This window comes from Triturus cristatus, chromosome 6, assembly GCF_964204655.1.
Source record: "Triturus cristatus chromosome 6, aTriCri1.1, whole genome shotgun sequence".
NCBI classification, from domain to species: Eukaryota; Metazoa; Chordata; class Amphibia; order Caudata; family Salamandridae; genus Triturus; species Triturus cristatus.
In genome coordinates, this window is record NC_140589.1 from 991791238 (window position 1) to 991808371 (window position 17134).

General features: G+C 46.3%; 1 protein-coding gene across 1 annotated transcript in view; it reads left to right on the forward strand.

Moving 5' to 3' along the window:
* SLC24A3 (solute carrier family 24 member 3) overlaps positions 1-17134 on the forward strand; it is a 1192172-nt gene that overhangs the window by 915448 nt on the left and 259590 nt on the right. The gene's annotated exons all lie outside the window — the stretch shown is intronic.

Below are 17134 nucleotides of genomic sequence, written 5' to 3' on the forward strand. Positions count from 1 at the left end.
TCCCCTGGAAGTCTGCTGAGAGAGTTCTGACCTGCCTTGGAGTGCTTGCCCAGTCTTGGGGCCTCAGGAGGTCGTTTTGCTGTGTTTGGGAGCTGGGAAGCAGAAGCGTGAACAAGAGTGACTGGTACCCAACGCATCATCCGATTGCGTGTCGCAAGACGAGAGTGCGTGGAAAATTTCATCGCGGCACCATCGCAACACGCAGGGTCACCGCATCGCCGAGTGTGTCGAGCATCGTCCCGGTGCGAGAAGATTCCTGACGCTGCGAGGGTCGTCGCAGAACCAGTTTGCAGGCCGCACCACTGCCGGTGCGTGAAAAGTCTCCAGTCGCTGCGTGCGTCGACGCAGAGTCCCGTTCCGTGGCGCATTGAGAGTTGCGGCGCCGGAAGGCAACACTGCGCCACGCATCGCACCACATCGAAGAGTGTCGCATCGAACCTGTGCGTGAAGCTTCCCCCTAAGAAACCTACGCAACGAAGGCCAAAGTCATCGCATCCTCCCCTTACAGATCGGAGCCGGCGCATCCACCTCTGCTGCGTGAAGCAGGGCTGCTGCAAAGCCTCCCCAGGATCTCAGGAGTATCGCATCGCCTTTGCAAGCTTCCTTGTTATAGCTTTTGGGAACCTTATCGCAACTACAGGTACTGTTGGGCACGAAAGTGTCGCATTTTGTGCGTTGAGAGTCGCATTGTGCAGGACACTGACTTTTACATCCTGGAGTACTTTCTGCAAACTCTGAACTATCTTTAAAGTAACCTTTTTGAATTATATGTTGGTTTGTCTGTAGTATTTGGTCTTGTGAAGTTTTTAGTAAAGATACCTTATTTTTCTAAAACTGGTGTGGAGTAAATCTGTGGTGTTTTCACCGTGTTACTGTGAGTGTTGGTACAAATACTTTACACATTGCCTTTGATAGCCTAGACTGCTCAGGCCAAGCTACCTAGAGGGTGAGCAGGGGTTATCTTAACAGTGTATCCCCCTTTCCCTGACTAGAAGCAAGGGTCCCTACTTGGACAGTGGTACCTACCCTGCCAACTAGAGACCCCCAGATCTAACATTGGTGGTCAGCGGTGGGATTGAACTTGTATTTGTACTTGACCCACAGTAATTGGTGTACATCACTAGGAGTGCAGACCAATAGACAACCACATACTGTATTTTTGATCTCTATTTTTGAGTAACTCTTCAAGAGCATCATGTCTCAGGTGGCAACAAGTGAGAAGGCAGAAGTGGAGTTTTCCATTGCGGATTTGTATTCGTACGGAGTGGTAGCACTCAAGCAATTCTGCAAAGACCGTGGTTGCCCCTTTAAATGCGGAGCTAGAAAGGATGAGCTCCAAAAAGTCTTGAAGGCCTGGTGGGAGGCCCAAGAGGAGGATGATGCAGATGAAGAGGATGGTTTTGTTCCCCAAGATCTGCCCGTGGGCAGAACAGTCTCAAGGGCTGGCAGCTCCCATTCCAGTAGGGGGCTCACTCCAGAGGAGCTGGAGGAGAATCAAAGGGTGAGAGACCATGAAATGGAAATGATGAAAATGAAAATGAAGCAATTGGAAGTAGAGAAGGACAAGGCGGCGGAGGAGAGCAAGAATGCCCGTGCCTCGGAAGAGAAGAAATTGCTTCTGGCTCATGAAGTGAGCATGAGAGAACTGGACATCAAGGCCAAGCAGGTGGAGTCCAGTTCAAATGGTGGCAGCGCACAGCCGGTGCAGGGGGGTAAAGTATATATCCCCAAAGATTTAGTGCAGAATTATAACAGGAGTGAGGATATCTATGCCTGGTTCACATCGTATGAAATTGCATTGAGGATGAATGGTGTGCCTGAACAGCATTGGGGGGCGGGCCTGTGGAAACATTTTGAGGCTTCTGGGAGGAGTGTTCTAGAGCCCTTAGAATTAGCAGGTACCATGACCTATCCCAATATGAAGGAGGCCCTATGTCTCAGGTATGGACTTACTCCAGAGAAGTATAGACTGCAGTTTAGGAATTCCAAGAAGAAAGAGTCTGAGACTTGGATGGAGTGTGTGAATCTGTACTCGCGGGCACTGGAAGGTTGGATGAAGGGCAGCAAGGTAACTGATTATAAGGGGTTGTTACATTTAATTAGTTGGGAGCACTTGAGTAGTCTATGTGTTCCAGAGCTGCGCCAGCATCTTTAAGATAGCAAGTTGACGGACCCCATTGAGCTTGCTAAGGAGGTGGACCGCTGGACCAGTACCAGGGTCCACAGAGGAATTGTGGGTACCATTGCCAAAGGTGGGCAGGGTCCCCAGCAGAAGAGTGGGGGGGACAAGGGTAACCAAAAGGAGTTCTCACAAGGGCCCCAAAATAGTTCCCAGGGTAACCAGTCCCAGCCCCCCAAGTCAAAACCCAAACCAACCTGGCCCCCTAAGGGCAGGTCGGATAACAAGGGTCCCATTAGGTGTTATCACTGTCAGGAATTGGGTCACAAAGCTCCTGTGTGTCCCAAGAAATCCCAGGCACCCACTGGTGCTCCAGCACCGGGTATAGCTAGTGTAGCTTTTGGGGGGGATTTAATTTCTAGTGATTTGGAGGGTTTAGCAGTTATGTCCCTTGTCTCTTTAGGAGACACAGAGATGGTCCAGGAAACCCCTGTCCCTGATAACACTAAGAAGTACAGGCAGTGGGTGACCATCAATGGGAGGAGGGTGGAGGCACTCAGGGACACTGGAGCCAGTGTGACTACGGTCAGGTGTCAGTGGGTCCCTGAGGAGCTGATCATTCCAGACGTACTTCACCCAGTAGTGTCAGCTGACAACTCTGTGCGCCTTTGCAAGGTAGCACATGTTCCCTTTGAGTTGGGGGGGGGGGTCTCAGGTCCTCTCAGAGTTGTTGTGAGTCCATCCATGCCAGTAGACTGTCTGCTAGGTAATGACCTGGAGAGTTCCCCGTGGAAGGAGGTGGAACGCCAGGCTCATTTGGAGATGTTGGGTTTGCCTGAGTGGGTCTGTGTGACCACCCGGTCCATGGCAGCCAGACAGGGTTGTGAAGCAGACCTGGAGCCTGAAACAGTGGCCCAGGTCCCTGCCAGAAAGAGGAAGGGCAAGGGGCGTGGTGCGTCCACCCCCACTGTTCCCACGGTCCAGGAAGGAGCAGAACCTACGGGGGATGCCCTGGAGCCTACAGGGGAACAGGTAGCTGAGCTGGGAGACATACCTGAGCTGACCCATTGGCAGCAAGAGGGTGGTCCCTCCAGAGAGGAGTTCTGCCGAGCGCAGAAGGCATGCCCTACTCTTGAAGGTCTGCGGCACCAGGCTGCAGACCAGGCAGCAGGTGCTGATCCGAAGAACTTCTCTCTCTACTGGGAGAATGACTTGTTGTATAGTGAGCCTAGGTTTGCTGAGCCCAGTGGATCACGTACCCTGGTGGTACCCGCAGGGTTCAGAGACTTCCTACTGGGTCTGGCTCATGACGTGCCGCTTGCAGGACATCTCAGGCAGGACAAGACCCGACAAAGGCTTGCCACCCACTTTTACTGGCCCGGGATGAAGACGGACGTCGCTTCCTTTTGTAAATCATGCCAGACTTGCCAGGCAAGTGGCAAGGCTGGAGGAAAATGCAAAGGCCCTCTCCAGCCTTTTCCGGTAGTGAGCACCCCTTTCGAGCGGGTGGGAATAGATATTGTGGGGCCACTGGACCCCAGGACCGCCTTAGGCAACAGGTTCATCCTGGTCCTGGTGGATCATGCCACCCGGTACCCGGAGGCTATCCCTCTCAGGACAACCACAGCCCCGGTGGTGGGCCGTGCGTTGATGGGGATCTTTTCCCGTGTGGGTTCCCCAAAGAGGTGGTATCTGACCGGGGTACCAACTTCATCTCCAGGTATATGAAGTCTCTGTGGGAGGAGTGTGGGGTAACTTATAAGTTCACCACTCCTTACCACCCTCAAGGAAATGGGTTGGTTGAAAGGTTCAATCGGACCCTGAAGGGCATGATCATGGGGCTGACAGAGCCCATGAGACGGAAGTGGGACGTCTTTTTGCCATGCCTATTATTTGCCTACAGGGAGGTACCACAAAAGTCTCTAGGGTTCAGTCCCTTTGAGCTTTTGTACGGGCACCCTGTTAGAGGACCTCTCAGTCTGGTGAAGGAGGGATGGGAGAAATCCCCGGGGAAAACCCCTCAGGATGTGTTCAGCTATGTGCTGGCCATCCGCAACCAGACACAGCGCTTCCGGGCCCTCGCTCAGGCGAACCTGGAAGCCAGCCAGGATGAGATGAAGAGGTGGTATGACCAGCATACCACTCTGATGGAATTTCAACCTGGGCAGATGGTGTGGGTGATGGCGCCAGTGGAGCCTTGCGCGCTCCAAGACAAGTGGACTGGGCCATATGAGGTGGTGGAGCGCAAGAGTGAGGTGACCTACCTGGTCAACTTGCGATCTCCCAGGAACCCCATGAGGGTCCTACACGTGAACCGCCTCAAACCCCATTTTGAGAGGTCTGAGATAAGAATGCTACTTTCTACAGATGCAGGGATGGAGGAGGATAGCGATCCTCTTCCTGACCTCCTGGCAGCTAAGGAGCAAGATGGGTCAGTGGATGGAGTGGTCCTCTCGCCCACCCTGACCCCAGAACAGCAGAGGGACTGTCGCCATGTGTTGGGTCAGTTTGCATCTCTGTTCTCCCTGACCCCCGGTATCACCAACTGGTGTGTCCATGACGTGGACACGGGAGATAGCATGCCTGTGAAACAGAAGTTTTACCGGGTGGCTGACAAGGTCAGGGCCAGCATCAAGAAGGAGGTTTCTAAGATGTTGGAGCTAGGGGTGATTGAGCCCTCCAGCAGCCCCTGGGCTAGCCCAGTGGTACTTGTACCGAAAGCTGCTGCGCCAGGTGCCACTCCAGAACTTAGGTTTTGTGTGGACTACCGTGGGCTCAATGCTGTCACGAAGACTGACGCACACCCCATCCCCAGAGCGGATGAGCTTGTGGATTGGTTGGGAGCTGCCAACTACCTCAGTACGTTTGATTTAACTTCTGGGTACTGGCAGATTGCCTTAACTGATGGGGCCAAGGAGAGGTCTGCATTTTCAACGCCAGGGGGGCACTTCCAGTTCCGTGTCATGCCCTTTGGGTTGAAGAACGCCCCTGCCACATTCCAGAGACTGGTCAACCAGGTATTGTCCGGGCTGGAGCAATTCAGCGCCGCATATCTGGACGGCATTGCTGTGTTCAGCTCCACTTGGGAAGAACACTTGCAACACCTCTGCGCAGTGTTGAAGGCTCTGCATAGTGCAGGCCTCACTATCAAGGCCAGTAAGTGCCAGATAGGGCAGGGTTCGGTGGTGTATTTGGGACACCAAGTAGGAAGCGGCCAGGTGGCGCCCCTACAAGCCAAGATAGATACCATCCGGGCCTGGGAACCCCCCAAGACCCAGACAGCGGTGAGAGCCTTCTTAGGACTCACCGGGTACTATCGCCGTTTTGTCAAGGGGTATGGCACCATTGTTGCTCCCTTGACAGAACTAACTTCCAAGAAGTTACCGAAGAAAGTGATTTGGACCAGTGCCTGCCAAGAAGCTTTTGATGCCCTGAAGGAGGCCATGTGTACAGCACCTGTACTCAAGGCGCCTGACTTCTCCAAGGAATTCATAGTGCAGACAGACGCTTCTGAGCATGGAGTGGGAGCGGTGCTCTCACAACTAAATGATGAGGACTTGGACCAACCTGTAGCTTTAATTAGTAGGAGGCTACTTCCCAGGGAACAGAGGTGGAGTGCGATTGAAAGGGAAGCTTTTGCTGTGGTCTGGGCGCTGAAGAAGCTGAGACCCTACTTGTTTGGGACTCACTTCCGGGTTCAGACGGACCACAGGCCCCTCAGATGGTTGATGCAGATGAGGGGTGAGAATCCTAAGCTGTTGAGGTGGTCCATTTCCCTACAGGGGATGGACTTTACGGTGGAACACCGCCCCGGTACAGAACACGCCAACGCTGATGGTCTGTCCAGGTTTTTCCGCCTTAGCGATGAGAACTCCCAAGAGGGTGGGTAGTTCTCCCCACTTTCAGCTGGAGGGGACACGTGTTAGACCTGGCATCTTTGGCATGGTTACCCCTGACTTTTTGCCTCTACCTCCTGTATTTTTGATGCTATGCTGGATTTCGTTTTTGCTGGTTTAGATGCTTTGGGCACTTTGCCACTGCTGATCAGTGTCAAAGTGCAAGTGCTCCCTTGGTAAATTGTTGTGTTGATTGGTTATCCATGATTGGCATATTTGTTTCACCTGTTAGCCCCTAGTAAAGTGCACTGCGTGTGCCAGGGCTGGTGATTCAAATGCTACTAGTGGGCTGCAGCACTGATTGTGCCACCCACAGGAGTAGCGCTAAAATGATGTCTTAGGCCTGCTTGCAGTGCCTATGTGCAGTCCAGGACTGCCATGTCGGCCTGGCCAGTGCACCCACTGACCAGGCCTTATCCTTCCCTTTCTGTACATGTCAGGCATCCCTATGGTGGCCCTAGGTACCCCCCTGGGCTGGGTGCAGTGTATCTGAAAGGTAGGGCATGTACTGAGGTGTGTAACATGCCCTGGTAGTGAATTACAGCCATTTTCGTTTTTCACTGATGAGAGGCTATCTTGCCCATAGGATAGAATGGGGAAGGCTGTTTACATGCCTATCTTCCCATAAGGGCAAGATAGAAAATCCAAGTTTAGTATCTTTGTGTTCAGAATTTAATTATACATCTTTTTAGCAAGATGGTTTTTAAATTCACTGTGTGAGAATAGCACTTTTTAGAAAGTAGCTATTCTCCTGTTTAACCTTCCTGTGTGCCTGTGTGCTGGTTGGCTGAAGGGTGTCATGTGATGGGCTAGGTGGCTCCAGGAGCCTGGATGAGTCAGCAGCAGGGTGAATAGGGAGATCTGCTTTAGATGGGTGGGAGGAGTAGTCCCTGGGTTTGAATAGGGCTGTCCCTGCCAAACACAAAGCTGGCTCCACCCCCTGCTGGCCAGGCTGAGGACTCTGCCTCTGCTGGCACAAAGAAGGCTCCACCTCCTGCTGAGCGTCTAACGACCCTGCCCCTCACTCTGAAAGGAACCAGGTGCTCCAGGGCAGAGCACACCCAGGAACCGGTTTGAGCAGGGGAATCCCCCCACTGAAACACAAGAGACAAAGACTTGGAGGGGTATAAGAAGAGGACCCCAGACACCTAAAACTTCAGATCACTTTGGAACTAAGAAGAAACCTCTGCCAAGGAGAAAGCTGAAAAGGACTGAAGAGGAGAAGACTGCCTGCTTGCTGTTTTGCTTTGCTGCCAAGGAGAGGGGAAGGACTTTGCTGTGTCCCCTTCTTTTGATTCTGATCTCCAAGGGCCTGAGAAGAGCTGGCTCCCTGTTAAGAAGTCCCAGGAACAAAAGGACTTCACCACCAGCTCCCCTGGAACTCTGCTGAGAGAGTTCTGACCTGCCTTGGAGTGCTTGCCCAGTCTTGGGGCCTCAGGAGGTCGTTTTGCTGTGTTTGGGAGCTGGGAAGCAGAAGCGTGAACAAGAGTGACTGGTACCCAACGCATCATCCGATTGCGTGTCGCAAGACGAGAGTGCGTGGAAAATTTCATCGCGGCACCATCGCAACACGCAGGGTCACCGCATCGCCGAGTGCGTCGAGCATCGTCCCGGTGCGAGAAGATTCCTGACGCTGCGAAGGTCGTCGCAGAACCAGTTTGCGGGCCGCACCACTGCCGGTGCGTGAAAAGTCTCCAGTCGCTGCGTGCGTCGACACAGAGTCCCGTTCCGTGGCGCATTGAGAGTTGTGGCGCCGGAAGGCAACGCTGCGCCACGCATCACACCACATCGAAGAGTGTCGCATCGAACCTGTGCGTGAAGCTTCCCCCTAAGAAACCTACGCAACGAAGGCCAAAGTCATCGCATCCTCCCCTTACAGATCGGAGCCGGCGCATCCACCTCTGCTGCGTGAAGCAGGGCTGCTGCAAAGCCTCCCCAGGATCTCAGGAGTATCGCATCGCCTTTGCAAGCTTCCTTGTTATAGCTTTTGGGAACCTTATCGCAACTACAGGTACTGTTGGGCACGAAAGTGTCGCATTTTGTGCGTTGAGAGTCGCATTGTGCAGGACACTGACTTTTACATCCTGGAGTACTTTCTGCAAACTCTGAACTATCTTTAAAGTAACCTTTTTGAATTATATGTTGGTTTGTCTGTAGTATTTGGTCTTGTGAAGTTTTTAGTAAAGATACCTTATTTTTCTAAAACTGGTGTGGAGTAAATCTGTGGTGTTTTCACAGTGTTACTGTGAGTGTTGGTACAAATACTTTACACATTGCCTTTGATAGCCTAGACTGCTCAGGCCAAGCTACCTAGAGGGTGAGCAGGGGTTATCTTAACAGAGTATCCCCCTTTCCCTGACTAGAAGCAAGGGTCCCTACTTGGACAGTGGTACCTACCCTGCCAACTAGAGACCCCCAGATCTAACAGTGATCTATAAGCTAAACTGAGAGCATATTTTCTGAAAAATTCACATTATCTTTCTCAGTCATGTGAGAATGAAGTCTGACATTCTCAGTAAAACATGTACATCCAACAAGGGCAGAGACTGTCAGTTGATTCCTTTGTGTTCTACTGCAGCTTCCCAGAGTGTTCTAAAGAACAACTAGAGCGCTAACAGTCCTACTTATGACAAACGTATTGCACACCTGAAACCATCTTGATTGGAATAAAGTGGTAACTCTTAAAACATTTAATTTAAAAAGGAACAAAATGAGGGGGTTCATTTTGCCATAGAAATTATGATTAGTGCTGCAAAAAGAAAAACTAGGGCACATTTTGACTTCTCAAATCCTCTTCTATTTCATAAAAAAATTATGACATGCAGACTGAAACATACACTTTGAATACCAGCAGCAGACTTTCCTGGTGAGCAGTAGCTTCACTACAGTGATCTAATAAGCAACTAGAGTGCTAACATTCAGAATTTATGGCAAATGTGTGACACATCTGAATGCCTTCTTGACGGAACCAAAATAAAAAACTGAAAGTATTCCCTACTGAGGAGACTACAGTAAATGAGGAAATTAGGAAACGTCATAACAAATAAATCTCCCAAGATGGCCACCAGAGTCAAAAGAGCCCAAATGTAGCCCAAATATCACCCAGATGTAGCCCAAGTATAGCCCAATGACAGAATGTCCCAGAGTGTTCTTAAGAACAACTAGAGCGCTTACTGTCTTACTTATGACAAAAGTATGGCACACCTGAACCATCTTGATTAGAATAAACTGGTAACACTTAAAACATTTAATTTAAAAAGGAACACAATGAGGGGGTTCATTTTGCCATAGAAATTATGATTAGTGCTTAAGAAAGAAAAATTAGGGCACATTTTGAGTGACTTCTCAAATCCTCTTCTATTTCATTAAAAAATTCTGATATGCAGACTGAAACATGCACTTTGAATACCAGCAGCAGACTTCCGTGGTGAGCAGTAGCTTTACTACAGTGATCTAATGAGCAACTAGAGTGCTAACATTCAGAATTTATGGCAAATGTGTGTCATATCTAAATACCTTCTTGATGGAATCAAAGTAAAAAACTGAAAGCATTTCCTACTGAGGAGACTGAAGTAAATGAGGAAATTAGGAAACTTCATAACAAATAAATCTCCCAAGATGGCCACCAGAGACAAAAGAGCCCAAATGCAGCACAAATATCACCCAGATGTAGCCCACATGTAGCCCAATGAGAGAAGTGTGCAAAACACTTATTTTGTGTGTATTTGCAGTTTTATACAGTGCAGACTTGTCAGGTATTGGAGTGCTTTACATGAGCATTGGTTACATCACACAAGATCAAATTCATTTTGGTTGTAGACATGGGGAGATTAAGTGATTTGACCAGAATCACAGAATGTTGAGCTGAAGCAGAAACTCCAACTTGGTTCCCCAGTTGTAAAGTCTGCAGCTCTGGAATTAACACCACATCCTCTCTCCTAGGTGCAACATTTAATCAAGTGGTCAACTGGATAAAAAAACAAAGATTACAAATAATTTAAAAGTTCTTTGTCGCTATTTGAAAACTCAGAAAATATCTCCTCATTTTAGTTTTTTAGAGCACTAACCATAATTTTGATGCAAATAAGACCCTCTCATATATGTAATTTGTAAAGGAAATGCTCTGGGTATTACAGTTTTGATTACATCAAGATGACGTCAGGCGTTCCACACTATTGTAATAAATATAGAATGGTAGCAATCTAGTTGTTCATTGGGATACTGTTGAGAGGCAGAGGCCAGGGGCACGGATTCTGAAACTTGAAGGCAGGTAGGAGAGTGCAGAGGCAACAATTTGACCACACTGGGCAGGCAGGAAGGGCAGTGGCAGCATAACAGACTATGGAGGGCAGTGGAAAGGGGGGCAGGGGCAACAAACCAACAATACAGTACTGGCAAGAGAGGCTGTGGCAATATAATAGACCATTGTGGGTAGAAGGAAGAGGCAGTGGTAGTACAACCATACATGCCAACAGACCCGTTTCAGCCAGGAAACGTCCAATGTTTTTAAGCTCAAATGGGCTTTATTTGATCTGTCTCCTGTCTACAATCTCCTCTTTTTCAATGTAACTCAAAGGGGAAAATCAATACCCCAGTTTTTTTCAAAATCTCCCTCTTTCCAAGTTCAAAATGTTCACAAGTATGGTACATTGGATCATGGTAGGCAGGAGGAATTGGGGTAGGGACATGGACTCTTATAACAGAGGACAGGAGGGACATGGAGAGGTGCACCAAACTGACACTACAGGGCAGGCATCAGGGTTTGCAGCAGCACAATACACCACACAGGGAATGCGGGACGGGAGTGCAGAACAACAATCCATAGAAAGCAATAGGGAGGGGACAGGGCCATGCATATGGACAACAGAGAACAGAGGGGAAAGAGGCAATGGTAGATAGCTGACCGTAATGGACAGACAGAGAGAAAGCTGCAGCATAACAGACCATAAAGGGCAGGAGAGACGGATCAGGGGCATTACAATGGAACAGACAAGCCAGGAGGGAGGGGATAGGGGTCTGCACATGAAAACAGAGGGCTGGGGGCAAGGGGGCAGGGCAGGAGCAGCAAGATGACCATGGAGGCCAGGCAGGATGGGCACTAGAAACAAGACACACCATGGAGAGCAACAATGAGACTATGATCGCATACACACAGACCATGGAGGGAAGGTGGGAGGGGGTCAGGGGCAGCTAGTTGACCACACAGGGAAGGTGGGAGGGGCCATGGCAGCACAGAAGACCATGCATGGCAAGCGGGAGGGTTAGTGGCAGCACAATGGCTATGATGGGCAAGAAGGAGGGTGCAGGGGCATGCACAAAGGACCATGGAGGATAGAAGGGAGGGTCAGGACCTGGGCACAGACAAGAGAGTTCAGGGGAAGGGGCCTCACAACAGACCGCGCGGGGCAGGCAGGAGGAGCAGTTGCAGCACAACAGACCAGGGAGGGTAGAAGGGTGTGGCAGTAAAATGGACCATGGAGGACAGGAGGAAGGGGATAGGGGCATGGCATGTGGACAGACAGGGTGGAGGTGGCAGGGACAGGTTACAGTCATCTGACAATGCTATGCAGGTGGGAGGGGAGTGGCAGCTCAACAGAACACTCAGAGTAGATAGGAGTGGCAGGTCCATGGAACATGGTGGGCAAAAAGGATGGAGCAGGGGCATGCACAAAGACATCGGAGGGCAGGGGAAAGGAGAATAAGGGCAGCAAGCTAAGCACAGAGGCTAAGCAGGAGGTCAATGATGGGCCACAGAATTGAGCAATGGAGGGCAGGAGGAGTGGACTGGTACATCATGCTAAATGGAGGGCAGTGGCAGCACATCAGACCATGCATGGCAGGAGGGAGGAGGCTAGTCCATGGATTCAGACAACAGAGGATAGGGAGGAGGTGGATGGGGCAGCAAGCTAACTGTTCAAAGAAGGTGGGTATTAGGAACTTCATTGTTTTTAAAATGTGTGTCTGTGCAAACTACTTAAAATATGAACAAGTATGCAGCATAATCTCACTTTTATTCAGGAAGAAGAGGACGTTTGTGACTGTGACTCCGGGCTCACTTGGCAGAAACACCCCCTGACCCTCCACCCCCCATCGCAAAATGTAATGCCCGTGAAAAGGGTAGGTGGACGCAGTGTTATATAGAACATAGTCCTGAGAGCACGATTGAAAATGAAAACTAGATATAGTATATGGTATAAACTATGCACCAAAAGGTGTGATATAAGATGAACCGGGGCGTGAAATATAATATGCAATACATAGTGCGCGATGACAGATTCATTGGAGAGCGCGAGATAGCACAGGCACTAGCGCGTGCTATGCGATATGCGCCTTGGAGTGTAATATGCACAGGGTAGTGTTGTGTAACCTAACTAGTCTCTAAAGTTGTAATATAAAATATGTGCTGGGGAGTGTAATGTTGCATATGCACTGTGACAAAGATATGGATCCCAGATTGTAATATGTATGGCATAGCGCTGTGCGTTATAACATAGGCATCGAGGAAGGCACGTTAGATGGGGCAATATAACCTGTGCGAAGGCAAGTTAAAAAAAAAAATTAACTTTTCAGTTTCATTTTTTAAGAGTAGCCAGTGGTCTCTGAAAACAGTGCTAGATCTTAAAATATTTTTTAAAAAAATGTTACATTCCCAAAGAGGATGGGTCCCTTGGGGACCCCCGTTACATTTGCAAATGGGTTGCCACTGGTGATAAACTGGTGGTAAAGTATTACTCCTGTACGCCTGGAGTTCGAACTCAAAACAGTAATACATACCATACCAATTTAATATTTGGAAGAGGTGCACTAAACACCTCCCTTGCAAATACCGAATCACAAATGCAAATTGTGATTCATTAACAAGTTACTGAATCACATTTTGCCTTGTTTACATCTGAAAAAGCATTTTTGCAAAAACGCCTTGTACATCTGGCCCTATATATTGTGATAAATTGAAAAGTGCTCTGGAATACCAATTTTTGGATATATGTATAGGAGTGAAAGCCCTCAAGCACCACTCAATACTTTTTTAAGTTGCTTGCATCATTTAACTTTTCACATGGTGATTGGGAGAACATATTTTGCCTTTTTGGGAGGCGATGACCAATTTTCATTATCCGAGTTCAAACTCATTGAACTCCCCATGCAAATGTTTGAAGACTACACTTTCAATGAAAAGCATATTAGAGATCGGACAAAAGCCACAAATTATTACCAGCAACCAATAAGACAACTTATTTTCTAATAATATTGGTTCAATATGTGACACTTCTTTACAAAACAGCAGAGATACATAAAAAGTGGACATTAAGCCTATTGGTTCCAACATATTACTTATACCAAGAGAAGGCTTAGGAGCAAAACTTTGATCATGATTGGATGACTTTGCTGTCTATCTCAGTTGTCGGCTTCCGATTTAATGGCTATCCTCCCTATTCTTGTGTTTGTTCAGACCTGGAGCATTTCAGTGTCACAGTGTTATGAATGGATAAGTTATATCCTTCCAATGCAAACTGCAAAGGTCTCTTTTTTAGTGAGAAGTTAACACCCCAGGAGTATGCAGGTGTTTCCTTGCTCTCTCGCCCTGCGTTTTTCCCTGCCTCCCCTGAGAGCTCTTTTTCATTCGTCCCTCTTCTGCTCCCCACCCATTCCTTTCCCACTCCCCATGTTCTTTATGTATTTATTTATTTATTACAAGGGGCAGGTAGATGCAAAGTGATGCCAGGCTTCTAACTTCCTACTTGTTTTTCACTTTTTTAATGTATTTTACCGTTCTAGCATGGCCATCTGCAATGTAATTTAAAAAAGACTGCTACATATCACAAATCATGTACACAAACTCGTCATGAAGCATGAGCACACATGAGATTATCAAAAAACATTGGCAAAGCCAATAACTCAGCCTTTAAAAGCTAACACCTAGCTGGCCTATTCTTGTTCGTACCAGCTATTTATTTTGCCTGCACTCATTTTTTAATTTTATGTTGTAAATTTAAGTGACATTATAGCACTGTAGCTGTCTGGGATTTGAATGCTTGGTTAGATGCTATTTTATTTTTATCTCCTTAACAAATAATAACAACGAATGCATGGCACATATGAAAAGGCTTGTTTAAAAATGTCACTAGTTAAACAACTGCATCATGAATGTATTGCAAGATTGGTTTCAGTTTTGTTACTTGTTAATACAATTCTTCTAACTATTTTTAATGTATATGCACCCACCACTCCAGATAAATTCTTCTGGACTCAGATTTTATCTAAATTGATGTTATGTACTGATGAATATTTACTGTTGGGAGGAGACTGTAAAATGGCTGTAGACCCCTTCCTAGATAGATGTTCCAAGTCTAAATGTATCCCCTCTACCATGCACACTCAATTTACATCTACCATATCTTAAAGGTCCCTAGTTGATTCTTGGAGACTATGTCACCCCACTCTCCAAGAACACTCATTTTTTTCACGCGTTAATTCCTCACAGTCTCGTATAGATTACATATTTATCTCAAAAGCCCTTACTCAACATATTTCCCACTCCGACATAGGATCTATACTAATTTCAGATCATGCCCATATATCCGTAGTTTTAGACTTACTCCCTCCTATTAAAGGAACTAGGAGATGGAGATTTAATAGTGACCTTCTCTTAGTTCCTAAATTTACTCCTGCCTTTCAGGCATTTGCAGACACTTTCTTTTTAGAAAATGAATCTCCTCTTACCTCTCCCCCTCTCATTTGGGACATATTCAAAGCTGCTTCTAGAAATTTCATTATTTCATATGTAGCCCAAAAAAGGAATGCATCTGCCCAAATCAGAAATTCACTTACTTCCCGTATTAAGCAACTAGAACATTCTTACTACTCTACAAAAGCCCCCTCTGACTTGACTGAAATATCAAAGCCAAGTTTAGCTTTAACAAACTTTCTACTGAATTTGCTAATTTATATTTACTTAAGTCTAGTGCTAAATATTATAGTGCACAAAATAAAGCGGGAAATCTTCTTGCCAATTATCTCAAAGTCAAAAAAGAGCACACCACGATTGAATCTATTTCACCTTCATCCAACACTACAGTCCACAAAAACGAAGATATTCTTTTAGAATTTTCCAATTTTTATCAACAGCTTTATACCCCTGAATCTCCATCTCAACAGGCTGATATTGATCGTTATCTATCCTCTATTCCTCCACCTTCATCCCTTAATGTAGATTTTTCCCTTTTGGAAAAAGATATTCAGACTACTGATATTCTTACTGCTATTCAAGCTATTAAAAAAGGCAAGGTTCTCAGCCCGGATGGGTTTACCATTGAATTTTATTCACATTTCTCCCCTTTCCTTCTTCCCAAATTACACCAGTTATTTACATATTTTATTTCTACTTAAAAATCAGAAGGATCTTTTCAAGAAGCCCTGATCTGCCTGCTCCTAAAAGAAAACAAAGATCACGCACTCTGTAAGAATTACAGACCTATTTCTTTAATTAATTTGGATTACAAAATCTTTGCAAAAATTCTCGTTCCATCGTTTAGATTCTTTTCTCCCTCAATTTCATTAAAGGTCGTCATTTATCGGATAATACTAGATTGTTTTTTAACGTCCTAAGTAAATCTAAATCGTATAAAAAATCTTTAGCAGCAATCTCATTAGATGCTGAAAAAGCTTTTGATAGGGTTAGTTGGTCCTTTATTTTTTTGGCCCTTACTTGGTTCGGTTTCGGCCCAAAATTAATTAATTATGTCTCTTTACTTTATTCCTCTCCCAGGTTGTTTATTTTAGCTAATGGTCTTGTCTCTTCTTTCTCCCTTTTCGAGGAGTTCGGCAAGGATGCCCTTTATCTCCCCTTTTATTTATCCTTTCCCTAGAGCCTTTTTTTAATAAAAATTCGATAGAACGTAAGAATTACTGGTTTTTCTTACGGAACTAATCAGTTAAAAATCTCAGCATACCCAGATGATATTTTGTTATTCATTTCAAACCCACAATCCTCTTTGCCAGCTTTCTTATCAGAAGTAACTGATTTTGCCCTTGTTTCAGGCTACAAGCTCAATGCTGGCAAATGTGAGATCCTTCCTCTGAACAAGCTATGTTTTCACGCTGATTTCTTATCTTCTTCTTTTCATTGGAATCCAGTTAAAATAAAATATCCATCTGGTACAATAAACATTTTAAACTCAGCAATAAATATATTTTTGGGAAACAGTGGTTATTCTATGGTCTCAAATGGACTTACCAACTTTTTCGGGATGGTGTTTGTATACCATTTTCTGTATTGCAATCTCACTTTTCTCTTCCTCCCTCATTTCATTCCAAGTACTTATCTTTAACAGCAGTTGCTCAGACCTCTTATAATTCTCTCTCTACCTCTCATACTCCTACTCTTTTATCCCCTATTACCACATAATTTCTAAGTAATTCTCCTTCGGCTTCCCAAGTATATAAAAAAATTAATGGATATCTTGGTGTCTCGTAATAAACCCGAAGTTGAATGTAGCTGGGAATCTGATTTGGGTACATCTTTCCCTATTCAACTGTGGAATACAATCTAGACTAAAGTGATGAAATCTTCTAGAACAGCTAATACTACTCAAACTTTATTCTTTATTTATAATAGACTGCTCATCACTCAAGCTAAACTACATAAAATCGACTCTAACACTCCATCTTCTTGTTAGTCATGTACTGCTCCGTCAGCAGATCTTAAACATATGCTTTTTAACTGTCCAAAAAGCCATACTTTTTGGACTCAAGTATGGCGTCACATTAACATCATTTGTCATTCCCATATTCCCTTTTCTTTTTCACACATTTTCCTAGGTAGTGTCTATGAAGTTTGGTCTCCATCTTTTCATATTATTGATTTGCACATGGCTGTTGCGTTTCAGCAGATCACTAAATCATGGAAAGACACCTCAACAGTATCTTTGCAAGCATGGTGGTATGGTGTTTGCTATAATCATAGACTTGACAGAGCCTATGTACATCCAGTCTCGCTTGCCATTAAAAGAGAAGCTCTGTGGATGCCTGTTACTGAATTCTTAAATACTTCTGCTAAAAAACTGCCATTGCATAACCCCTGCACTGAAGAGGTCCCCAAACCCCCTTGAATTTATACTTA